This window comes from Polypterus senegalus, chromosome 5 (genome assembly GCF_016835505.1).
Source record: "Polypterus senegalus isolate Bchr_013 chromosome 5, ASM1683550v1, whole genome shotgun sequence".
NCBI lineage: Eukaryota > Metazoa > Chordata > Cladistia > Polypteriformes > Polypteridae > Polypterus > Polypterus senegalus.
The window spans coordinates 108,079,493-108,106,706 of record NC_053158.1 but is presented as its reverse complement, the minus strand read 5'-3'; the positions used below and the strand labels follow the sequence as shown (position 1 = coordinate 108,106,706).

The following is a 27,214-nucleotide window of genomic DNA, read 5'->3' as shown; positions in this document are numbered from 1 at the left end:
GAAATCCTTACTTTCTCTGCAAAGAATTATTTGATTTTTAAAGTCCTTGAAATGATTTTGTTATCATGGCACTGATTTGTAATTAAAATAGACCTTTTTGGCAGATGTAATGAAGAGCTTCCTGTTTAAACTGGGCTGCGAGACGTGAACTCAGCTCTTCGGCGCACCTCATTAGATTTTTTTCTGAGAAATAAATTTTCAAAACAAACCATATTTTATGACTCTAATAAGAGTCGGAGTAATAATTATGTTGGCATGGTCATTTTAGATCTGAGATCGGCTAAAATTTAAACAATGACCGCTATTAATACCCAGCCATCATTACTCAGTTTGCCAACAGATGTCAGGAGGACGGATGCTAAAACCGAACCGCGCAAAGATAGATTTCAACGTACCAAACAAATGGCGAAACGTTCTAAATTACTTACAGTTCCGGAGCTGTCAAAGGGTTTAAATCAGTCGACGATGTTAGTCCTGGAAAGCATGCCACACCAAACCAACGTTCCAAAAACCAACCGAACTTACTGTTATCTTCTCAAACCAAAACCGACTTACTATACTCGGCCGTCCAGCGGCGTCACTGAAGCATTCAAACATTTTTAACCAATCGTGCAATACTGCGTCCGCGTTTGCCACGTTATGTTTTAACTACAGAGGCAGAGTCCCATTGCATGGTTCTAACTTGTACTGAGTTGAGGTATTGACGTGAACACCATACATACGGGGCTGGGGGGGGGAATTGAAAAAACACCATACATACATGGGAATTGAAAAAACACCATACATAAAGGACAGTATCAAATTATACACAAGGATTAACAGATACAAAGTGTGACATTTGAGTCCCTGTCTTGCACCCCAAAACACAAGGCTGAGTCTCAGTACTTTAGCAACACCTGCTTTATTCCCCTTGAGACAGGAATAGCATGGTTATTTATTTACCACTCTCTTATACACAGATACATCAATCAGGCAGGACTGTGGCAAGGTTAGTGGCCAAGTAATACTGTTCCCTGCATTTATAATGTACCTTGCATCACCCATCAATGACAGCGTTTATAGTGCAACTGTGGTTGGCTCGGATTTGCTTTTACGGCGAGCCACTGCTGCGCTGGTAGCCTGCGGTTGCACTGGCAATGGATACTTAAACAGATGCAGTGATCATGCTTTGGGATGCTCTTGGCGTGTCATCCCATTGGGTGGAGTCCCAAAAGAGTTTAGAAACCTTACAAAAGCTACCTAGTTATTTACTTACTGTCCCACTTCTGAGCTGCACTACTAGTGCTGCCTCCTTCATGGACCTAATGCTGAGTGATGCTTGTTTTGTCACTGCAGCCACGGCTCCTTCACCTGCTTACACTATCAAGATACACAAATACCCTTCACTCACAACATGCACTTTTTTCTGGGTAGTTAAAATAAGCAGCAAAACAATTTAATTAACTTTCATGCTTAAGCAAAGCGTAGCAACAAACTATACAATAAATCAACAAAGATGACTCGGCTTTGTACACGCTCTGTATATCCAATTATGCAGTCTTCTGGCTATAAAGGTCCATTTTAGGAGAAAAACACTGACAGCCAAGACAGAAAGGAGCATGTAGATATTAGAATAAATGTAAATGACTTAAAGGTAGTGAAACAATCCAGAGAGAAACTTTTTTTTACATAAAAATAATGGAAAACATTAAGACGGCGTGAGCATCACTAATTTCCTAACGTAATACAACTTTTTAACCTAAAATAAAAAAGTTATATAAAAAGGTTACAGTACAATGCACCAGTTTATTAATAGATTTAATATGTAAATACATGACAATAAACTAAGGTTATTAAAGGCAGTTAATAATGCAGTTAATAGGTGACATCTGTCTACAAGTATTTCCATTTGCTAATAAAGCTCTACTGTCTGCATGTGCGCGTGTCCGGTGCCACTGAGCAATCTGATTAGTCAGTTTGGCTTTGGTAACCCAACAGACATAGTAATTGTTAGGCAAGAGAATTGGAGACACATAAGGAGTAAAGGCATAGGAGGAATGCAGAGAGTCGCCTTCAAAGATGAAAAGTATTTACAAGACTACAATTATGTTTTCATAGCAGTTAATAATGGCATGACTACCATTGGCAGTAGCTGAAAAGTGATCAGGAGGCTAGCAATGTGCCTTGAAAGGACTGAGTCTGAAAAGTAGGCTTTATGGGATTGCAGGTTTTAAGAAACACGCGAATATGAGAATTCCCAGGGCCTCTCTCCTACAGGACAATCTCCAGCCTCATCCACACCAGCTTGACAGAGAAAGTTGAAAGAGCCCAGAACCACTTCACTGAACTGCTGATTATAGACATTTTTAATGTGAGAACAGGAACTTCATTGAGCTGTAAAGTTTGGGTGGCTGATCTAATTCAAATGTTTTTTCTTCTCAAATAAGGCAGCTTCCTATCAGTAGCTCTCCTAAAAGCTATTTGTTGCTTAGTCAGTATTTTTTTCAGATATTCATATTCTGTTGTGGAACACCAAATGCGTTATACACAATGAAAAGGATGCGGTTGATGGTAGACTTCTTAGGCATAAAACTAGACTGTTCCGGTTGCTGGTAGGTGAGCAAGTGATCACGGATCCTATTGAGGATGACCCTAGTAAGGACCTTACCCGGCACCGAGGGTAGTGTTATCCCCTTGTAGTTGCCGCAATCCAGGTGATCACCCTTCCCTTTCCAGATAGGGACAAGTTCCATTTTCCAGTCAGTTGGGATGATGCCAGTCTCCCAAATGGAAGCAAAGACTGCTTGCAATGCCAGGAGGACAGACTTACCACCAGTCTGGAGAAGTTCACCCCGGATGCCACAGATCCCTGCAGCCTTCCCCCCTCAGCTGGTTCACCACTTGTGCAATCTCAGTGAGAAAAGGTGGTTCACAGCTAACTGGAAGATCAGCCTCAAGAACTGTGAACCTAGAGATATCCAATGTCCTAGCTGGAGGATCAGATTTGAACAACTGCTCAAAGTAGCCAGCCCAGCGGGTCACATTTATCATTGCAGATCATTTTAAATACTTGGAGGTCAACATCACAAGTAAATATAAAGCTCTTTACAACAAAATTTTGCTGTTTGCATGGACAAAATTAAACAAGACATGCATAGATGGTCTACCCTCCATCTTACTTTAGCAGGGAGAATTAACATTATCAAGATGACTATCCTCCCTAAGCTTCTGTTCCTATTTCCAAACATCCTGATATATATTAACAAATCTTTTTTTTTTTTTAAGAAATTAGATTCAAACATAAACTCATTTATTTGGAATTCGAAAAAAAACACATAATCAAAAGGCGACTTTACAAAGACCTACGGCAAAGGTGGCATGGCTGTGCCTAATTTTCAATTTTATCACTGGGTGGCAAACATAAAAGCTATAAAAACCTGGATATTGACACAAGTAGATGAACACACATTAGCCTGGTCTGCGATACAAATTAAATCCTGCAGTACCTCTTTATATTCCTTGCTTTGTACACCAGTAAATACAAGGTACATTCAATATACTAACAACCCAATTGTTCTTCATTCACTCAGAATATGGAACAAATGTAGGAAGCACTTCAATCACCTCTACACAATAACCACCTTTTTCCACCCTCTTGAACTTACACAGATTTTAATGTTTGGAAAATGTATGGGATTAAATCATATATAGAGATTTGTATATAAATCATGTCTTCACATCCTATGAACAATTACACTCCAAATTTAGCCTCTCATCAACATAATTTTTCCACTATCTCCAAATTTGAAACTTTGCTAAACAAAATCTACACAATTTTCTCAACTCCCACCTACAATCATGGCAAAAATTATTGGCACCCCTGGAATTTTCCCAGAAAATGCACCATTTCTCCCAAAAAATTGTTGCAATTACAAATGTTTTGGTATACACATGTTTATTTCCTTTATTTGCATTGGAACACCACAAAAAACAAAGAAAAAGAGCCAAATCTGACATCATGTCACACAGAACTCCAAAAATGGGCCAGACAAAATTATTGGCACTTTTTCAAAATTGTGGGTAAATCATTTTATTTCAAGCATATGATGCTCGTTTGCACTCACCTGTGGCAAGAAACAGGTGCTGGCAATATAGCAATCACACCTGAAGCCAGTTAAAATGGAGAAAAGTTGACTCAACCTTTCTGTTGTGTCTGGGTGTGCCACACTAAGCATGGAGAACAGAAAAAAGAGCAGAGAATTGTCTGAGGACTTGAGAACAAAAATTGTGGAAAAATATTAACAATCTCAAGGCTATAAAACATATTCAAGCTGTTCTGCAGACTCATGGTGCAACAGTGTCAGCTCGAACTATCTGTCGACATCTGAACAAAATGAAACGCTATGGCAGGAGAGTTAGGAGGACGGCACTGCTGACACAGAAACATTAAGCCAGACTGGAGTTTGCCAAAATGTACTTGAGGAAGCCAAAATCCTTCTGGGCGAATGTCTTGTGGACAGATGAGACCAAGGTAGAGCTTTCTGGTAAATGAGGCCTACGAAGAAAAGAACACAGTACCTACAGTCAAACATGGTGGAGGTTCTAAGATGTTTTGGGGATGTTTTGCTGCCTCTGGCACTGGATGCCTTGACTGTGTGCAAGGCATCATGAAATCTGAAGACTACCAAAAGATATTGGGGCTTGATGTAGGGCCCAGTGGCAGAAAGCCGGGACAGCATCAGAGGTCATGGGTGTTCCAGCAGGGCAATGACTCCAAACATACCTCTAAAAGCACCCAGAAATGGTTGAAGACAAAGCGCTGGAGAGTTCTGAAGTGGCCAGCAACGAGTCCAGATCTAAATCCGATTGAATACTTAACGAGAGATCTCAAAATTGCTGTTGGGAGAAGGCGCCCTTCAAATCTGAGAGACCTTGAGCAGTTTGCAAAAGAAGAATGATTTTAAAATAATCATTTATATTGGGGGAAAGATTTCTTTCTCTCTTTACTACTCTCAATAGTTTTACTCTGGCTGTTGGCCTTCCTCTCTTTCTCATTGGTGGGGGTTGATTTGAATGTTGTTTTGTTAAGTTTCACTTGATTGTATGGAATGTTATATACTTTTAATAAATTCAATAAAAGATTTTTAAAAATCATTTGAGTAGCAGAATGTTAACAAACATTTTTAATTATACGGTGATATGGATTTTTGGCCTTAGTACTCACTACTACCAGGAATGTTAGACACTGAAAAGTGGGATTATCTGAGATATACCATTCCCAGCATTGCTCTTCAAAATCTTAGAAAGAATTTAATCAAGGAGACACTCTTGGAGAAATAAAATGCAATGTACCAGCACACACCTACAGAAAGGATCCTCAAGTTACTTAGAGCACCCAGGAACATTGTTCTAAATTGTTAGATTTTTAGTGGCACACAATGACTTCTCTGTAGTAAAGAGGAGACTGACAAGGATGCAGAAAGCCAGTTGCCCTCTCCAGCTATATTCTAGGAAGATATTGCTTTGAATGACTGAAGAATTCTGCAGTTTGGTTTCTGTGTTTTAACTGAAAAGCAAAGGTGATTTCTTTTTGATCTAAAAGGAGTCAGCAGAAATATGTAAAAAGACATTTGTCCTGACCAAATACATAGATTGTTCTGCCTTCATTGAAGTAAGTCCACCCACTCCTTTAAAAGCAAGTAAGGTTTAAACATTCTCTTTATAGCTGGAAGCTGACCCACTCTCTCTTGGGTGTCAGAAATGTTTTGATGACAGATGTTCTCAATCAACTCTAAACAGTGACAAGTAGTAACTTCTTTGGCACTGGTGTATACCAATATCTGAAGTACTTGGTGTACCACTATCTTTGCTGTTCCTGTTCTGGTTATTTTCATTCTGGAGTTTTTTTTTATTATGTTTTTTTTGTCCTCCCTGGCCATCGGACTTTACTTTTATTCTATGTTAATTGATGCTCCTACTTTTAATTTTCTTATTTATTTTGTCTTTTTTTTCTTTCTTCATCATGTAAAGCACTTTGAGCTACATCATTTGTATGAAAACTAGGCTCACCCGCCTTTTAAGGCGATCGACTTTTAAGTTGACCACTTCTTAAGGCAATTCAATATGTTGATCAATTTGATATTTTATACAAACTCATTAATTTGGTTATATTGCATTTGAGCAGTATTACTTTAATACTCGTAGTTTCTGTTATTTTTGTGATGAAATTTAAACTTTTTTCTATATTGAGGTCGCCCTTTTGAACCCCCCTGATATTTACTACGCGGTGAGGCATTTGTACTCCATTAACATTAATTATTTCCAGAGACATAATTTTGTCTATTTTTCCAGCGCATAGCGCGCAAAAGCAAGGGAACGATGGGAGCACCAGAACTCTACTCACATCATGTCGCTTTGTACCACAAGCTGCAAGTAGTTAGTCTGTGATAAGCGGAATACCGCTACGCTGTCCACTCACGGGACGGAAGGACAATCCCGACCGCTTTTATATAGAAGGATGTGCTATATAAATAAATGTTGTTTTCACAATTTAATCAAGTACAAAATGCTGCTATATGTGATCAGGAAATTCACAGTAGTTGTATTTATCAGATCTCATGTTATATTCTTTACTTATATGAATGATGAAATAAATTCCTAGGGCAACATTTTTTCAACTTTATTTGGTGTTACTGATTTTCCCGTTAGTTGCTAATTTCCTAGCCAGGACCTTTTTGGCAAACGCCGGTGAGGAGAAATGGAAAAAAAAACATCTGAGGAAATGTGGGAAAACAGTGGGTTTCTCTGGTACAGGTGAAAAGACTGAGCAATTGCAGTCTGTTACTATCTTTCTATCTGCGTTACAAGGCATCTTGGCCTTGATCTTACAGATCCTACAGTAGATGCTATACTTTTGGTTTATTTCTTAACATTTGTTTCTAGCTTTGAAATGTTGGCATGCAATGTTTTTGGTGATAAACCTGTTATATTTATAATATTGTTATTTATTATCTCACTCAAAATAAAAATGTTATTTTTTCTGATTTATTGTCATTTGTTGTGCTTGATGATGATAAAGTTCTTAGTTTGTGATTTTAACATTCATGTTGATGATGTTTTTAATTCATTTAGCACTGGGGTTTTAAGCACCACAGAATCTTTTAATTTTTTAAAAGCATGTTTTTGATCATGTCTGTAGCCACACTTTAGATTTGAATTTTACTTTAAATCTTCACCTCAGTTTTCTGTGTTTAGAAGATGTCTGTGTATCTGATCATAAATGTATTACTTTTAAAACATTTACAAGTCTATGTTGAAAATTCCAAATGCATATTTTGCTCCTGTACTTTAGTGATGCTTACATTTCCAATTTTTCAACTATTTTTTCTGGTTTGAGTTTACCAGTGATTCAGTGGTCTATCCATGTACCCCTGTGGCTGCAGGTTTTTGTTCCAACCAGCTTCTGTTTTTAATTGGACTCCTGGACTAATTAAGTTATGTGTTTATTTCCCAGGTTCTATGTTTTGGAAACAATATAGAAATTAGAAAACTGAGAGATTTATTTTTTACTTTTTAGTACACCTTTTAACTTAATATTTTTAAAAAGTATTTTTTCACATATACGTGTGTATTATTTTCAAGTTTTTAGTCTTGGGTTTGTTTTAGTATAATTTTGTAATCAATATATATATATTTTTTTATTAATTTTATTGCACTCCATACAAAGCAATCAAGTTTTTACAAAAAGAAAAATAGAGTTAAGAACAGATCGATCCCCACCCTTGAGAGAGAGAGCAAGCCAAACGGCATAAAAATTTTACAACTTTTAAACATACCTAAATTAATAAATTCTCTATGCTTCATGAACTTATTTTAAAATATTACTGCTTAGATCCTGCCATGTTTTGAAAAACATCTGTACGGATCCTCTAACTGAGTATTTGATTTTTTCCAATTTCAAATAATATAACACATCAGTTTCCCACTGGCTTAAAAGAGGAGAGTTTGGGTTCTTCCAGTTTATCAGAATAAGTCTGCGTGCCAAAAGTGTAGTGAATGCAATCACAATTAGTTTGTCTTTCTCCACTTTAAGCCCCTCTGGAAGAACCCCAAACACAGCTGTTAATGGGTTAGGAGGGATTGTGAGTCCAAGGCTATCTGAAAGGTAATTAAAATTTTTGTCCAGAATAATGTTAATTTGGTACAGGCCCAGAACATGTGACCCAGTGAGGCTGGGGCTTGGTTGCAACGTTCGCAGGTTGGATCATGCCCTGGATACATTTTGGAGAGTTTTAGTCGAGACAGATGTGCTCGATAAATAATTTTAAGTTGTATAATTGTATGCTTTGCGCATATGGAGCTCGAGTGAATTCTCTGCATTGCTACTTTCCACTCCTCTTCTGATATATTAATTGAGAGATCTTTTTCCCAGTGTCCTCTTGGATTTTTGAAAGGGAGGGATTGTAAAATGATTTTATATATTGCAGAGATGGAGTCTAAGTCCTTGAGATTGAGCAATATTTTTTCCAGCATGGATGAAGGTGCAAGATGAGGAAAATCTGGAAGGTTCTGTTTAACAAAGTCCCAGATTTGAAGATAGTGAAAGAAATGTGTAGCTGGAATGTTAAATTTGGAATGTAATTGTTCATAGGAAGCAAAGACGTTGTCTATATAAAGATCTCTAAGCAAGTTAATTCCAAATTTTTTCCAGATATTAAAAACTGCATATGTTTGTGAAGGTTGAAAGAGATGGTTCTCTTGCAGAGGTGCCACAGATAGAAGCTTCTCCGTCTTAAAATGCTTTCTACATTGGTTCCAGATTCTAAGTGAGTGGATCACAATTGGGTTATTTGTATATTGCCGATAGCGTGTGTTTATTGGAGCACAGAGCAAGGAATACAAAGAAGTACTGCAGGATTTTACTTTAATTAGAAAACTAACTTTGATAAAGAAAAAAATATTAAAATGTACCAAGCAGTTATATAGGAATAATGGATTTTTTTTTCTTCTTAACAGTATTTTCATCTTGATTTTCATCCTACTTTTTCAAGGTGTTCTAATTGTTTAATTAATCCATTATTTACAAATTAGTGAGCCTGATGCTAAAGTAGTTGCAGGCTTTGATTATTCAGTGTTAATTGCCTGGGTATCCACTCTGCTCGTTTTTAATTGTCATTAATATGATACAACGAAAGGGGAAAAACTGCACAGAGAAAAGGCAAAGTATAATGAAATCAACAAAAGAGAGTTGAGCATTTAAATCTATAGCAAAAGCAGAAATATTTCTAAATGTCTTATAAATGTAAAAATCATGCTGCTGTGCTTTTCTGAATGTCAAATAAAAGAAAAAAAATACCAGCTAATTAAATGAGCTCAGTGTTGGAACAAAAACCTGCAGCCACAGGGGCTCCCCAGGACCGAGTTTGGGAAACACTGGTCTACATACTTTATATAATATTGCCCCTTTCAAGTCTAGGTCAAAATCTGATGAAAATACTTCCCTTTTACAAAAGAGGAAATCTAATCTATGTGGAAACAGCCCAAGCTTCAAGTTAATTATCTTGACTAGGGACTGACAGTTTCCTATAATGCAAATGTTTGTGAAGAGAGGGCCACTAATTTCAATGATTTAATTACTGGAAATTAATATAAATCTTACATTTTTATTTTCTACTATTGATCAATTCGTTAAAAGCCCCCTTCTTTATTCCTCCCATGTTCTCTATCAACTGTGAGCATTTATTTATTTATTTATTTTCCATTTGAAAAGCTAAGATTGCAGTTTCTTCTACTTCTACAGATACAGTACATGACTGTTTAGCTAAAATATACCATTTAAATCGATTTTCTCCTATTTCCTTTAAGGATATAACAGAATCAATTTCTCTTTAGTGATTCTACCTTGTCCAATTTTTTTGAAAAGATTTTAGGAATCTCATCTAAAATTTTCTGTAAATAAATCCTTTGCTACAGTCTGTATTTCTGCTCACTTTTAAAATTACTTAGTGTTCAAAGTACATGTAATAATTTTACCTTTAATTTCTAATATTTTGTGAAGGTTAATGATTAATTATTAATTACACTAGAAGGAAATACAGTGGGGAAAATAATCATTTGATTCACTGCTGAATTTGTAAGTTTGCTCACTTACAAAAAAATGAACAGTCTCTAATTTTATTGTAGTTTCATTTTAATGAAGAGAGACAGAATATCAACCAAAAATCCAGAAAAAACACATTACATAAAAGTTACAAATTGATTCCCATGTCATTGAGTGAAATAAGTATTTGATCCCCTACAATCCAGCCAGAATTCTGGCTCCAACAGACTGGCTGTGTGCCCATCAATCAATTACAGATACTCAACTTATGTGTATAAAGCACACCTATCCACAGAAACAATTTTTTCCATTCCAACCTCTCCACCACCATGGGCAATAGCTGTCAAAGGACATCAGGAACAAGATTGTAGACCTGCACAAGGTAGGAATGTGCTACAACATCATCAGCATGAAGTTTGGTGAGAAAGCGACAACTGTTGGTGCGATTATTAGTAAATGGAAGAAATATAAAATGACCATTAATCACCCTTGGTCTAGAGCTCCATGCAAGATCTTGCCTCATGGGGTGAGTGATGATCATGATAAAGGTGAGGGATCAGCCCAAAACTACATGGGGGGAGCTTGTTAATGATCTGAAGGCAGTTGGGACATCTAAATGATGAGGCTTGGGAAAAAGTACTGTGGTCAGATGAAACAAAAATCAAACTCTTTGGCATCAACTCGACCCGCCATGTTTGGAGGAAGAAAAATCCGGAGTATGACCCAAAGAACACCATTCCCACAGTCAAGCACAGAGGTGGAAACTAACCTCACAGATTGGTTGAATGAAAGCACCAACAAGCCAAATAGTTAAATGCCAAGTTTCATTATCAGAAAGGACTATCTTCCAATTAGGAAGTTAGTTCAAAGGTACACTTGCAGCCACTGAGGCCCTCCAGGACTGAGATTGAGGACCCCAATATAGATAATACGCAGCTGTCGCAATACCTGAAAAAATTTCTATGAGCTGTTTTGCAAGACCTCAAATTGCTGAATCTGACAACAGATAGATGCCATAGAATGCCTAAACCTAAACACATTTCTGTGAATTCACCCAGGGATCTTATATTTGCCTGCATTTCTATCACATTAAGGAGAGACTCATGCAAACAGCACTCCCAGACCCTTAAAGCGAGATAACAATTTTCATAGATCTTTCACCTGAGACTTTAGCTAGAAGGAGAGAACTTGCTCCCTATATGCACTACTTTGCAATCATATCATCTTTCTTTATATATAATACGCTAACGTGGCAGTTTGTTTGTTAGTCTAGGACTTAAAATCACCTGTAGCTTGCAAACTGTTTGACCTATTGATCTGAAATTTGGTACACATTTGACATCTACTATCCACTTTCGGGGTGATGATTGACCTCCAAGGTTATTCCTCTTTTTACTTTATTTTATTGTAGAATCAACTCTCGGCAGCAGCCAGCAGGGCGGCCATGCGGCACATGTGTACGGGTGCCATTCTCATTCCCGAAAGCTTCGCCATCACTTTCCTACCTCTTCATATCTTAAATCATTCTTGGGGCAGATTGAACACTTAAGTGCCAGCTTAAATGAAAAATTAAGGAAATCGTAATTGCAACACAAACAGTGACTTAATCAGTGTTAACACAAAATGATGCCGACAAAAGAGGAGATGAAGCAGGCCGCTAGGGTGGAGAAAAGAAGAGCTGTTCAGGAAGAAGCAAGTGGTGACTCAGAAGTGCATCAACCTCTGAGCAAACGAATGCTAAACGTACAGAGAAAGAGTATGAAAACTATGAATGTTAAAGTCAACTGTATTCCCTTACTGGTACTTTATAAATGTGGCTTTCCTGTGAAATTAATTATCCCTAAGGACATATGATAGTACACTGTTAATGCTATACCCAAAGCTACCTGTTGAAAAAATGGGTCATTCTTTTTAATATTTATTCTTCTGCTTCTGTTGGTTAAAATAGTCTTTGATGTTTATTAATTTAATGTGTAATTATTACTGCACAACTCCACCTGTTTATAATTGGATACATAATCAATCTAATTTTAATTTGGGTTTTACAATATGATTTGTTTGCTTCAAATATTGTGATTTATATGGTTCTAAAGGTACTTAAATGTTAAGGGGCTTAATTCCCCTTTCAAAATGTCACTTATGTGAATGGAAGCATTATTAAGTGACTGTGATATTTTGTGCATCCAAAAAACACATTTGTTAGACATAGTAACATTAAACCAACTAATAAAAAGTTTACTGATCTTCTTTATTCTTAAACTGAGCGTAAAAAAGGAAGGGTTCCAATAGCATTTAAAAGCTGTTTATCTGTACAAATTCCAACAACAGTGATTTATCCGCCAGGCCGTTTTATTATTGTGGTTGCATCAATTGATAATAATGTCTATACTATTATTAATACATATGCTCCTAAATCTCATAAATTTAAATTTCCTTCTAAAGTTTGGAAGCAGATTGATTTGGTTAAGATGGAGTCTTAGTATGGTGTGATAATTTTAATACAGTAGTAGATTATATGCAAGACTCAACAGGAGAAAACCACTGTACCTTTTATTCAAGGTTCAATGCTTCTTAATCCCGTATCGGTATGTCCTTGGTTAATAAATGCACCTTACAGAAAATTAAATCCTCTACCATTGGCACTATAACCTGGTCCGATCATTCTCCTAGTCTGTTAGAGTTGGAGGAGTCTGTTAGTTTACCTATTAACAAGCCTTAGAGACTTAAATATTTACTTAATCATTCTACAGCCATTTCACAGAATTCTTTCAAACTAATGTTGGTTCAGCTCGTGCATATATGAGAGGGGTTTTTATATAGCTGGCCTCTAAAGAAAAAATAAGAAGACTGAAAAATATACTTACTTCTTTACATACTCTAGAACCAGGGGTCTCCAACACGTCGCTTGCGACCCTTTCCAAGTACCTCGCCAAAGGGTTACTGAATCCTACATAAATTTGAAAACTTGATTAGTCAAACTAGGGGTGGGTGAACTTTCCAAAAAACCATGTCACGATCCTTTTAACACAAAATCACGATCCACAATCTGATTTGCAATTTGTCTTTTCAATGTGGCATACACTTGAGAATATCCAGATTCAAACTCATCAAGACCTAATTAACACTTTATTTAAAATATCAAACAAAGTTGAATAAAATTGCTCTCTCATTCGCTAGCTAAGCAGAATTAAGGAAAACATCCAGAAGCTGACAAGTGAGTGAGGAAGGTCCCTCCCCTCGGCCCGCTGCGTGTTTCACAGACTTACGCAAATAAATTGGTACTGAAGGTGAACTATGATACATAGCGAAATGAAAGAAGCAGCAAAACCAACCAGAATGTTCAAGCAAATTATATAAAAAAAACAGATCTAAATCCATTAAGTAGTTCTCTCGTGAAAAGCAGACAGACAGACCTTCAAAATAATGTGCAGTTAAAGTCTCAACTGCATTCTCAGCATTTCTGGAGCTTAATAAAGCCAGATAACTATACAAATCTTCACCAAGCAGCTCTAAAAATGTCTGCTTTCTTTGGGTCTATACATCTCTGTGAGTCTGCCATTTCTGGCATGAATGTCATGAAATCAAACTTCAGAACAAGACTGACAGATGAACATTTAAATGACTCCATAAGAATGAACATAAGTAGCTACACTCCATCATACACCTTTCTTGTTGGCTCCATGAAGTGCCAGTCATCTGACTAACTAAAAAACACATCACACATGCAACTGGACATGTGAATACTCTTGTGAAGTGAAACAGTGACATGTAATAAAATGGCAAATGAATAAGTAATATCTGTGTATTTGTAATTGCATTGTTTTGTTTTGAAAGCATTCATGTTTTAATTCATTAGTGTGAGATGAAAATGCATACAGACATACAAAATGCCCTTGCAGGTGAACTAAATATTTTTTGTGATGTTTTAATGAAAAATGTGAGATGTGGAGACCAACATTTTGCAAATGTCCAGGCAAAACGAGCTTATTCAGTTTGTTTGGGTTGAAATAAGCTATGAAAATAAACGTTAGAAAACATGAGTAGCTCTCTGCTATTTTAATTTTGTAAAAGTGGCCCTCAGGGGAAAAAAGGTTGGAGACTCCTGCTCTAGAACTTCAAAATAAACGCTCAAACTCAATGGATATGAATCAGCTATGAAGAAACTTAAGACAAATATTATGCAAAGAGGATTGTGAACCCCCAAGCTATAGCAGACAAATTTAAATAATACTATACTACAGGTAATGCGGGATACAAGTTTAATGAGAGCACGCAGGATATAAAACGAGAGTTTTGATCACTTTGTAACTAAGTTAAAATTGCAGGTAAAGGGCTGTGCTTATGCAAATTCCGAGAGACTGTGTTTGTGGGGGATTGACACTTAAGGCGGGTGGGGGAGTCACGTCATCATCTCCCCTCCCATTCACCTCATTACGCTCTGAGCTGAGCTCTGAAGCTAACGCAGTCTTACTGAAGTGACTTTGTAACGCTGCTACCAAATACTCACAAAAAAATCTACAAGCTAATACACACGCTGTCTGTAGAGTTTCTCCAAACTGAATCCTCCAGGCACTACTTACAAAAGGTTACATTGACAATCGTGTTACGTTATTTTTAAAATGTTTCCTTTTCTCAGCACAAGCACAGCTGAGAAGCTTCGATGCATGTGCTCCATAACGCGTTAAAAAATAATGCATTTAATCACACTTTCAATTCCAAGCAAAGGGGAACTTCTGTCAATGCATGATTTCCTGGTACACAGATTACATTGATCAGCGTTTCCCGATTCATTTTACGCTCGCACCCAATTTGTTTGAGAAGAAGTATGAAAAAATTTGAAGTTAACAAAGAAAAACAGATCACCAATTGAATCTTTACGAATAATCGATTCGCCATCAATAATTGTTTTGATAAAGCCATACTCAGTGTAATCCTCCTTCCATTTTATAAATTTTCCGCCACTAGCCATGATTAAATGAACGTAAAAAAGTAAGAGCGAAGCGAGGGTGACTTATTCAGGCAAGCAAGTTTATATTCAAGTTTTGACTTTATATATTCGGTAATGACTTTATACATTAAAGTTTTGAATTTATATATTCTGACGCCGACTTTATATATTCAGAAAATCAATGTATTTGCCTGATTGGCACCCCATGGTATATATGTGTGTGTGTATATATACACACACACAAATACATACATATAAATATATATATACATATATATACATATATATCTATACTAATAAAAGGCAAAGCCCTCACTCACTCACTCACTCAAATTCTCCAACTTCCCGTGTGACCCCATCTTCACGAAATTTGGTAGGTGGCTTCCCTGCGCTAACCAAAACCAATGTACATACTTATTTTGGTGGTATGACGCCACTATTGGCCACCATATTGAATTTTCCAAACGTCACTAATTCTGCAACTTTCCGTGTAGGTAAAAGGCTGAAATTTGGCAAGCTTATTCCTTACAACTTACTTACAAAAGTTGGGCAGGTTTCATTTCGAAATTCTACGCGTAAGGGTCATAACTGGAACCTATTTTTCTACATATAATGCATAAGTACAGCTACTGCGGAAACAAAGCACGGCGTGAACCGTAAGTTTATATTAAATTAAGTTCATAGACAGGCTGCCACTAGCGTTTGTAATTTAGTGCCTGCCCATATAAGGCCGTCCATCAGCGGCAATCCAATACAAACACTGCCGGTAAATATTCACGTGTGAAGGACTGTGCTTATGCAGAGGAAGATGAGATGGTCAGGGTGGTGTTTGGCACAGACTCATTGAAACTGCGAGAGAAACTTTTAAGTGCCGGGTCTTAGCTGACATTACACGAGATGCCACCAGCACAGCTGGGAACCTTCGATGCAAGAACACCAAGCGGCTCACGTGAACTGACGCAGTGCACAGACAAAAAGCAACAGTTCCAAACAGTGCTGAACAAAAACCAAATTACACAATTGAGAAGGCAGCAAAAAAATATGAAGCGTCTGATACATAGAATCATATTCATAAGTGCAGCTACTGCTGAAACAAATCACACGGTGGAAAAAGTGAATGTCCCGCTAAAGGAAGACAGTGTAAAAAAAAAAACCCGTGCATGCAGTTTGTCACATCTCAGATAAAGAGAAAGACGAGCTGTTTATTGATGCAGTAAGAAACTAATCGATGAATGAAACCTCTTATCTTTACAACGATTGACAAACACGGAATGTAACTTGAACACAACACATCGTACAAATACGACCCTGATTGAAACAAATAATGATAATCAAATCCTTGATGACAGCAACATTCAATAACACTCACAAAACAATTACTGTATATTGACAATCATGTTACGCTATTTTTAAAATGTTCCCTTTTCTTTTTCATAACTTCTACTTCTCCACTGCGATACGCGGGTCTATATATAAATGTATATATATACCCCGATCTACAGTACATACTCTCGCATAGACAAGTCACACACTGTGGCGCAATTGTAGTGTCTTCGCCTCTAACGCCAACATTCGAGGTTCGATTCCCGAGAGGGGATGCACTGAGTATGTACGCGCGCTACCCGATTCATTTTACCTTCTCATCTCCTTGGTTTGAGACGTATGGAAAAATATTCGGTTAACGCAGAATCATGTTACGTTATTTTTAAAATGTTTCCCTTTATTAGCACAAGCACAGCTGAGAAGCTTCGATGCATGTACTCCATAACGCATTAAAAAAATAACACATTTAATCACACTTTCAATTCCAAGCAAACGGGAACTTTTGTCAATGCATGATTTCCTGGTACATCCATTACACTGATGCACACATCACAGCTACAAAAATGTTAGAGTCGGAATAAAGCGCTTCCTACGACTGATCATTTCGACTACCCGAAGCCTTGATAAAAGCATGGTTTTGTGCACACTGAAAAGCAAGCAAAATTAGATGCATTACTGAAAGCGGAGTTTGTAGCTCTTACTGGGGATCATTGGACTTCCGTGACAGTTAGTAATTCTAATTACATCTAATTACAAAATGTTCAATGATCACACTGTTTTAGCCTAATGTACAAAATCATTTTGGCTAATGTTACTCAGAGTTTAAAGATTAAGTTGGTCAAATTACCTTTTATGCTTCTGACTTATTAAACTGCACTTTATGTTGAAATTTTGGTTATTATTATTTAAAGACAATACTATTCTGAAAATCTACTTAAAGTACTTAAACTACCACTTTATTTTTAAGTCTGCCCAATTTTAACCAGGGATGATATTTTTGTTTCTGTTTTGAATTCAAATGCAGTTTAAAGTCTTTTTTTTCAGAAATTAAAAGAGCTTGAGTTTACAATATTCATGTCCATGTCTATTATTTGATTCTGTCGCCCACTAAAACCCTTTTAAATTAAAAAAAACATTTGCGATTTGGGGCAAATTTACGCAGCGATTACATACGATTAATCAAGATTAATTCTTACACAGCCTCTAATTAATTGGATTGAATTTTTGTAATCGAGTCCCACCCCTAATATATATATATATGTGGATATATATGTAGATTTGTATATATGTAGATATGTATATGTGTATATACAGTATGTATATATGTGTGTGTGTATATATATACAGTATGTGTATATATGTATATGTATATATATGTATATATATATATATATATATATATATATATATATAACTGTGTATATATATATGTGTGTATATATATATATATATATATATATATATATATATATATGCCAGCAACACTCATGACAATGACAAAACAATTACATTGTCAATCATGTTACGCTATTATTAAAATGTTTCCTTTTCTTTTACTTCTCGCTGCCAATCGTAGGTATTTTTTATATATATATATATATATATATATATATATATATATATATATATATATATATATATATATATATATATATATATATAAATATATAAAAATAGATAAATATGACAACAACACTCATATCAATGACAAAACAATTACATTAACAATCATCTTACGCTATTTTTAAAATGTTTGCTTTTCTTTTTCATAACTTCTTTAACACACTACTTCTCCGCTGCGAAGCGCGGGTATTCTACTAGTATACTAATAAAAGGCAAAGCCCTCACTGACTGACTGACTGACTCACTCACTCATCACTAATTCTCCAACTTCCCGTGTAGGTAGAAGGCTGAAATTTGGCAGGCTCATTCCTTACAGCTTCCTTACAAAAGTTGGGCAGGTTTCATTTCGAAAATCTATGCATAATGGTCATAACTAAAAGCTATTTTTCTGCACATACTGTAATGGAGTTGAGCCCGAAAGCCGTGGGGGGGCGGAGTTTCGTTTGACATCATCACGCCTCCCACGTAATCACGCAGTACGTAGAAAACCAGGAAGAGCTCCAAAAACCGCTGATGAAAACATACATTATATAATTAAGAAGGCAGCGAAGCAATTAGAAGTGAGCGAGTGACATATAAAACCATATTCAGCGACGCGCTTCCCGATTCGTTTTAGCCTCGAATCCCTTGGTTTGAGACGTATGACGCAGAAAGACAGATCACCAATTGAAGCTTTATGAATAATGGATACTTTATTCGCGATCAATGATTGTTTTGGTAAAGCCATACTCAGTGTATTCATTAGATGAACGGTAAAAAAGTAAGAGCGAGGGGAAGGTAACTTATTGAGGCACGCAGGCAAAACCACAATAGCACGTGGGCTCGATGTACTTTAGTGCGCGTCAACTCAAACTGAATTGCGCGATCACATTTCAAAAAATATATCATTTCAAGTTCTATTTAGTCCATACGTGTCAAACTCAAGGCCCGCAGGCCACATCCGGCCCGGCGTGTAATTATATCCGCTCACGAGATCATTTTATATATTATTGTTATTAATGGCCCGGGGATATGTGTTATATGTAACACAATAAACTACAGATCCCATAATGCAGCGCTTCAGCTGCCTTGCCGAACACTTACCGCGTTAATCAAGTCTAGCTTATGATGCTGCAAGTTATTGCGAAGCTAGCCCACACGATGCAGAAGAGAAAAGGTGATTCTGAACATAGAGCCTTTAAAAACCGATGGGAGGCTGAGTATATGTTTACTGACATTGCCGGTAAACCCGTGTGTCTCATTTGTGGAGCTAATGTGGCTGTAATTACAGAATTTAATCTAAGACGGCACTATGAGACAAAACATCAAGATAACCTGAAAGACCTGAATGCAATGCACAAGATACAGAAAGCAGAAGAGTTAAAGAAGAATCTGACACTTCAGCAGACGTTTTTACCCGTGCAAAAATCACAAAGTGATTTCAAGTGAAGCTACTTTTATGGGAGACACAAATGCACCAGTGCAACTTGCCCCACTTTCCTTGTTGCCAAGTAATGTTAAACCAAGTCGGCACTACGGTGTTCCCAAATACGCACTTTGCTGATAAACTGAGTTCGCACGGCGATTTGGTGGCTTTGAAGAACAAAAAAAGAATTTTGAGTTGTTTCGCAACCCATTTGCCGTCGATGTGGAAACTGTACCTGTGCAGATTCAGATGGAGGTGATTGAGCTGCAGTGTAACGGCACACTGAAGGCAAAGTACGATACTGCACGGCCCGCACAGTTTATTCACTCCATTCCCGTACATAAATGCTCCAGCTCCGTCTACATGCAGCTCGAACCTTGTGCATGTTTGGTAGCACATATCTGTGTGAGAAGCTCTTCTCAGTCATGAAGACTAACAAAACAGCACACAGGAGTCGCCTCACTGATGAGCACCTGCAGTCCATCCTGAGAATCTCCACAACACAGAACCTCACACCAAACATAAACGAACTTGTTGCCAAAAAAAGATGCCACGCGTCCAAATCTGATAAAATGACATAAGAGCAAAAACAACTGAATGATTTCAGGGTTTGTTATGCACCATGTTCATATTTGAATTTGTATAATTTTGACAGGATATATTTTTATGGAGAGCAAAATCTTTTGGGATATTTAAAATTTAAGTTTATTTTTTATATAAAATTACATAAGAGTAAACAAATTTGAATGTTTGTTCTTTTAACGTTTACTTTATTTCTAACTTGTATAATTTAGACAGGATATATTTTTATGGAGAGCAAAATATTATAAGTTATTTAAGGTTTGAGTTGATTTATTCCGGAATAATATTCTGTCGACTAAATAAAAATTCCTACTATTTAAAATTTAAAAAGAACTTGAACAGATACGATAGTTCATAATATCCAGGCAGACTTGCACGTAAGAGCGGGAGTCATCCGTTTTAACAAACAGCGTATTGCACTGATACGAAATAGCCTGCCCATTTAATTATTTAGGAATGGATAAATAAATAAAGATTTTGTACAAATAATGTTTTTCATTTTTCGTCCTTCATGGATTCTGGCACCCCCAGCAACAGTTGCTCGCACCCCAAAGACTGTATGTGTATAAATATATACATATATATATATATACACATATATATATATATATACACATATACACATATATATATATATATATATATATACATATATATATACATATATATCATACACACACATATATATATACATATATATATATACACACACAGTATATCCATATATATATACAGTGTGTGTATATGTATATATGTAGATATGTATGTATATATATGTTTATATATATGTGTGTGTATGAATATATATGACAGTAACACTCATCACTCACAACAGTGACAAAACAATTACATTGACAATCATGTTACATTATTTTCAAAATGTTTCCTTTTCTTATATATATATATATATATATATATATATATATATAATAATAATAATAAAAGGCTGGAATTTGGCAGGCGTATTCCTTACAGCTTACTTACAAAAGTTAAGCAGGTTTCTTTTTGAAATTCTACACGTAACGGTCATAACGGTCGACAACGTCCACCAGGTTGAACTTTCTTATTTATGGCCCCATCTTCACGTAATTTGGTAGGCGGCTTCATTGCGCTAACCAAAACCGATGTACTTACTTATTTCGATAGTATGACGCCACTGTCGGCCGCCATATTGAACTTTCCAACGTCACCAATTTTCAAACTTCCCATGTAGGTAGAAGGCTGACCCCATCTTCACGAAATTTGGTAGGTGGCTTCCCTGAGCTAACCGAAACCAATGTACGTACTTATTTCGGTGGTATGACGCCACTGTCAGCCGCCATATTGAACTTTCCAACATCACTAATTCTCCAACTTCCCGTGTAGGTAGAAGGATGAAATTTGGCAGGCTCATTCCTTACAGCTTACTTACAAAAGTTAAGCAGGTTTCATTTTGAAATTCTATGCGTAATGGTCATAACGGTCAACAACGTCCGCCATGTTGAACTTTCTTATTAATGGCCCCATCTTCTCGAAATTTGGTAGGCGGGTTCCCAACGCTAACTGAATCCTACTTACGTACATGTATACATCCGTAGCTTGCACCTCGGTCACCGTGTGAGGTGGCGTTGGGTCCCCCATCCCAACACCTCCCACGTTGTTGGCTGCCTGCCTATATAAGGCTGTCCGTCGCTCCGGTTTCTACATTCCCTTCCTTGCTTTGCCACAGGATTCACGTCTCCCTACTAATAACTACAGCCTTTTTGTTTAATTCACGGCTTCTCCGCTGTTTTGTTTATTACAATTATAGTTATTGTGTAGGTATTTTAGACTTACTTTACATTGCTCAGGTACCCATTTCCTTTGTCGTTCCAACCCCCATTACCATGTCTATCGAGATGATCACTATCAATCAAAGAACTGTCACTTACCGAGTGGTTTCCATGCCCAGAGATGGCACCTACCTTTTCCATTCTTTTTGTTACATATTACACGGCCATATCAGGCTCACTCTTGATATCCGGAGGAAGATTCTGTCTTATGTATTGAATGACTGGGACAGGTTCAAGGTGTGGACTGATGACGGTACAGGAGATAATTATACTACACAGGAGCACTATAAGAGTGAAATGCTTAAGCCCTTCACCTATGGTTCTGCATGTGAGTTGATGGCTGCCGCTGAATTGTTCGGTTGTCGCTTTCAAGTGTACCGAAATGGCCAAATATTTTACACCTTTCGAAACCGCCAATGCCTCTTAAACATCTTAGATTGACAGGTGACGATTTCAGTAGTGGACACTTCGATGTTTGTGAATGTTTAAACTCTTAAGCTGGATGTGAAGTTATCAATGAAACCGGTTGTATACTTACAACGCTTGACAGATGCCGAATGTCTCTTCAACACAAGTCCTATAAATAGTGTCGTAATTGAAACAAAAAATGAAACTCACATCGATTATGACAGCAGCAATCCAAGCTGTGAGATTTGAGACAAGATTACTGTTCACATGGCCAACTTTAAGTTACATGCTCAAGAGTGAGCTCAGCGCATGTTACAACCGGAGGGCCGAACTGACAACATAGTATACAAAGAGATCCTTAACAAATAATTATTGACACATTTTCCCTCAGTTTAAAAAAGGTTTAATTTTCTTCTTAATAAAAATTTTAATGCAGTACTTCGCGCTGCGCGTATTTTGCTAGTATATATATATATATATATATATATATATATATATATATATATATATATATAGATATTTATATACAGTATAGATATATATAGATATAGATATTTAAATATAGATATATATATATATATATAGAGATATATATATATAGAGATATATATATATATATATATATATATATATATATATATATATGACAACAACACTCATATCAATGACAAAACAATTACATTAACAATCATGTTACATTATTTTTTAATTTTTCCTTTTCTTTTCATAACTTCTTTTACAAACTACTTCTCCGCTGTAAGTGAGGGTATTCTGCTAGTATACATATATACACATAAATTATATATATATATAATATAATATATATATATATATACACATATATATATAGAAATCTACATATATTTATATATCTACATATATATATTAGGGGTGGGACTCGATTAAAAAAATTAATCTAATTAATTAGAGGCTGTGTAATAATTAATCTTGATTAATTGTATGTAATCACACATGAAAATTTGCCCCAAATCGCAAATTTTTTTTTTTTAATTTAAAAAGGTTTTAGTTGGCGACAGAATCAAATAATAGACATGGACATGAATATTGTAAACTCACGCTCTTTTAATTTCTGAAAAAAAAAAAAATGCTTTTAAACTGCATTTCAATTCAAAACAGAAACAAAAATATCATCCCTGGCTAAAATTGGGCAGACTTAAAAAAAATTAGTCAGAAACATAAAAGGTAATTTGACCAGCTTAATCTCTAAACTCTGAATAACCTTACCCAAAATTATTTTGTACATTAGGCTAAAACAGTGTGATCATTTAACATTTTGTAATTAGATGTAATTAGAATTACTAATGGTCACGGAAGTCCAATGATCCTCAGTAACAGCCACAAAGTCCACTTTCTGTAATGCATCTAATTTTGCTTGCTTTTCAGTGTGCACAAAACCATGCTTTTATCAAGGCTTCTGTCGGGTAGTCTTTTTAAATGAAATTTTCCTCCACTCAGTTGTAGCAACGCGCTTTCTTCCGACTGTTACATTTTTGTAGCTCTGATGTGTGCATCAATCTAATTGACATACCAGGAAATCATGCATTGACAAAAGTTCCCCTTTGCTTGGACTTGAAAGTGTGATTAAATGCATTATTTTTTTTTAACACGTTATGGAGTACATGCATTGAAGCTTCTCAGCTGTGCTTGTGCTAAGAAAAGGAAAAATTTTAAAAATAACGTAACATGATTCTGCGTTAATCGCATATTTTTTCATACGTCTCAAACCAAGGGAATGCGATGGTAAAATGAAATCGGGAAGCGTGCGTACATACTCATTTCATCCCCTCTCGGGAATCGAACCTCGGATGTCGGAGGTAGAGGCGAAGCCTCTACAATTGCGCCACGGCATGTAGCTTGTCTATTTGAAAGTATGTAGATCGGGGTATATATATATATATATATATATATATATATATATATATCCGCGTTTAGCAGCGGAGAAGTAGTGTGTTAAAGAAGTTATGAAAAAGAAAAGGGAACATTTTAAAAATAACGTAACATGATTGTCAATATACAGTAATTGTTTTGTGAGTGTTATTGAGTGTTGCTGTCATCAAGGATTTGATTATCATTATTTCTTTCAATCAGGTTTGTATTTGTAGGATGTGTTGTGTTCAAGTTAAATTCCGTGTTTGTCAATCGTTGTAAAGATGACAGGTTTCATTCATCGATTCGTTTCTTACTGCATCAATAAACAGCCCGCTTCTTCTTTATCTGAGACCTGACACACTGCATGCACGGGTTTTTTTTTACACTGTCTTCCTTTAGCGGGACATTGACTTTTTCCATCGTGTGCTTTGTTTCCGCAGTAGCCGCACTTATGATTATGCTTGTATGTATCAGACGCTTCATATTTTTTTGCTGCCTTCTCAATTGTGTAATTTGGTTTTTGTTCAGCACTCTTTGGAACTGTTGCTTTTTGTCTGCGCACTGCGTTAGTTCACGTGAGCCGCTCGGTGTACATGCATCGAAGTTTCCCAGCTGTGCTGGTGCCATGTCGTGCTATGTCCACGGCTGTATTTAATGTTAGCCAAGACCCGGCACTTAAAACTATCTCTCGCAGTTTTGCTGAGTTTGTGCCAAACACCACCCTGAAAATCTCATCTTCCTCTGCATAAGCACAGTCCTTCACCCGTGAATATTTAGCGGCAGTGTTTCTATTGGATTGCCGCCGACGGAAAGCCTTATATGGACAGGCACTAAATTACAAACACCAGCGGCAGCCCGTCTATGAACTTAATTTAAACTTTAGGTTTACACTGTGCTTTGTTTCTGAAGTAGCAGCACTCATGAATATGGTTGTATATGTCACTCGCTCGCTTCTAATTGTTTCGCTGCCTTCTTAATTATATAATGCATGTTTTCTTCAGCGCTTTTTGGAGCTCTTCCTTGTTTTCTACGTACTGCGTGATTACATGGGAGGCGTGATGATGTCACACGAAACTCCGCCCCCAAGGCTTTCGAGCTCAACTCCATTACAGTATATGGAGAAAAATAGCTTCCAGTTATGACCATTACGCGTAGAATTTCGAAATGAAACCTGCCCAAATTTTGTAAGGAAGCTGTAAGGAATGAGCCTGCCAAATTTCAGCCTTCTACCTACTACACGGGAAGGTGGAGAATTAGTGATGAGTCAGTGAGTGAGTGAGGGCTTTGCCTTTTATTAGTATATATATATATATATATATATATATATATATATATATATATATATATATAGCAGAATACTCGCGCAGCAGGAGAAGTAGTGTGTTAAAGAAGTTATGAAAAGAAAAGCAAACATTTTAAAAATAACGTAAGATGATTGTTAATGTAATTGTTTTGTCATTGATATGAGTGTTGTTGTCATATCTATCTATTTATATATATATATATATATATATATATATATATATATAGCAAAATAGCTGCATTGGCAGCAGAGAAGTAAAAAGAAAAGGAAACATTTTAATAATAACGTAACATGATTGACAATGTAATTGTTTTGTAATTGTCATGAGTGTTGCTGGCATATATATATATATATATATATATATATATATATATATATATACACACACACACATACATATATATACATATACATATATATACACATACTGTATATATACACACACATATATACATACTGTATATACAACATATACATATCTACATATATACTGTATATACACATATATATACAAATCTACATATATATATCTACATATATATATTAGGTGGGACTCGATTAAAAAATTAATCCAATTAATTAGAGGCTGTGTAAGAATTAATCTTGATTAATCGTATGTAATCGACACGTAAATTTGCCCCAAATCGCAAATGTTTTTTTTTTTTATTTAAAACGGTTTTAGTGGGCTTACAGAATCAAATAATAGACATGGACATGAATATTGTAAACTGAAGCTGTTTTAATTTCTGAAAAAAAAGCTTTTAAACTGCATTTGAATTCAAAACAGAAACAAAAATATCATCCCTGGTTAAAATTGGGCAGACTTAAAAATAAAGTGGTAGTTTAAGTACTTTAAGTACATTTTCAGAATAGTATTGTCTTTAAATAATAATAACCAAAATTTCACCATAAAGTGCAGTTTTTCTTCTTAAAAAAATAAGTCAGAAACATAAAAGGTAATTTGACCAGCTTACTCTTTAAACTCTGAGTAACATTAGCCAAAATTATTTTGTACATTAGGCTAAAACAGTGTGATCATTGAACATTTTGTAATTAGATGTATTTAGAATTACTAACGGTCACGGAAGTCCAATGATCCCCAGTAAGAGCCACAAAGTCCGCTTTCTGTAATGCATCTAATTTTGCTTGCTTTTCAGTGTGCACAAAACCATGCTTTTATCAAGGCTTCTCGGGTAGTCGAAATGATCAGTCGTAGGAACGCGCTTTATTCCGACTCTAACATTTTTGTAGCTGTGATGTGTGCATCAGTGTAATGGATGTACCAGGAAATCATGCATTGACAAAAGTTCCCGTTTGCTTGGAATTGAAAGTGTGATTAAATGCGTTATTTTTAGCGCGTTATGGTACATGCATCGAAGCTTCTCAACTGTGCTTGTGCTAAGAAAGGGAAAATTTTAAAAATAACGTAACATGATTCTGCGTTAACCTAATATTTTTCATACGTCCCAAACCAAGGAGATGGGAAGGTAAAATGAATCGGGTAGCGCATACATAGTCAGTACATCCCCTCTCGGGAATCGAACCTCGAATGTCGGCGTTAGAGGCGAAGACTCTACAATTGCACCACCGCTTGTCTATGCTAAAGTATGTATTGTAGATCGGGCTATAGATATACATTTATATATATACCCGTGTATCGCAGTGGAGAAGTAGAAGTTATGAAAAAGAAAAGGGAACATTTTAAAAATAACGTAACATGATTGTCAATATACAGTAATTGTTTTGTGAGTGTTATTGAATGTTGCTGTCATCAAGGATTTGATTATCATTATTTCTTTCAATCAGGCTCGTATTTATGCGATGTGTTCAAGTTACATTCCGT

At 36.1% G+C, this 27,214-nt stretch overlaps 1 protein-coding gene across 3 annotated transcripts in view; it reads right to left on the bottom strand.

Moving 5' to 3' along the window:
* Positions 1–27,214, bottom strand: part of slc12a7b (solute carrier family 12 member 7b) — a 275,222-nt gene that overhangs the window by 214,816 nt on the left and 33,192 nt on the right. Inside the window, exon 1 of one of the 3 annotated variants that reach the window (XM_039753211.1) lies at positions 12,943–12,961. The exons of the other annotated variants lie outside the window; for them this stretch is intronic. The gene's annotated coding sequence lies outside the window, so the exon portion shown is untranslated. Of the gene's footprint in view, positions 1–12,942; positions 12,962–27,214 lie in introns of those variants that run through there. 3 annotated transcript variants of the gene reach the window in all.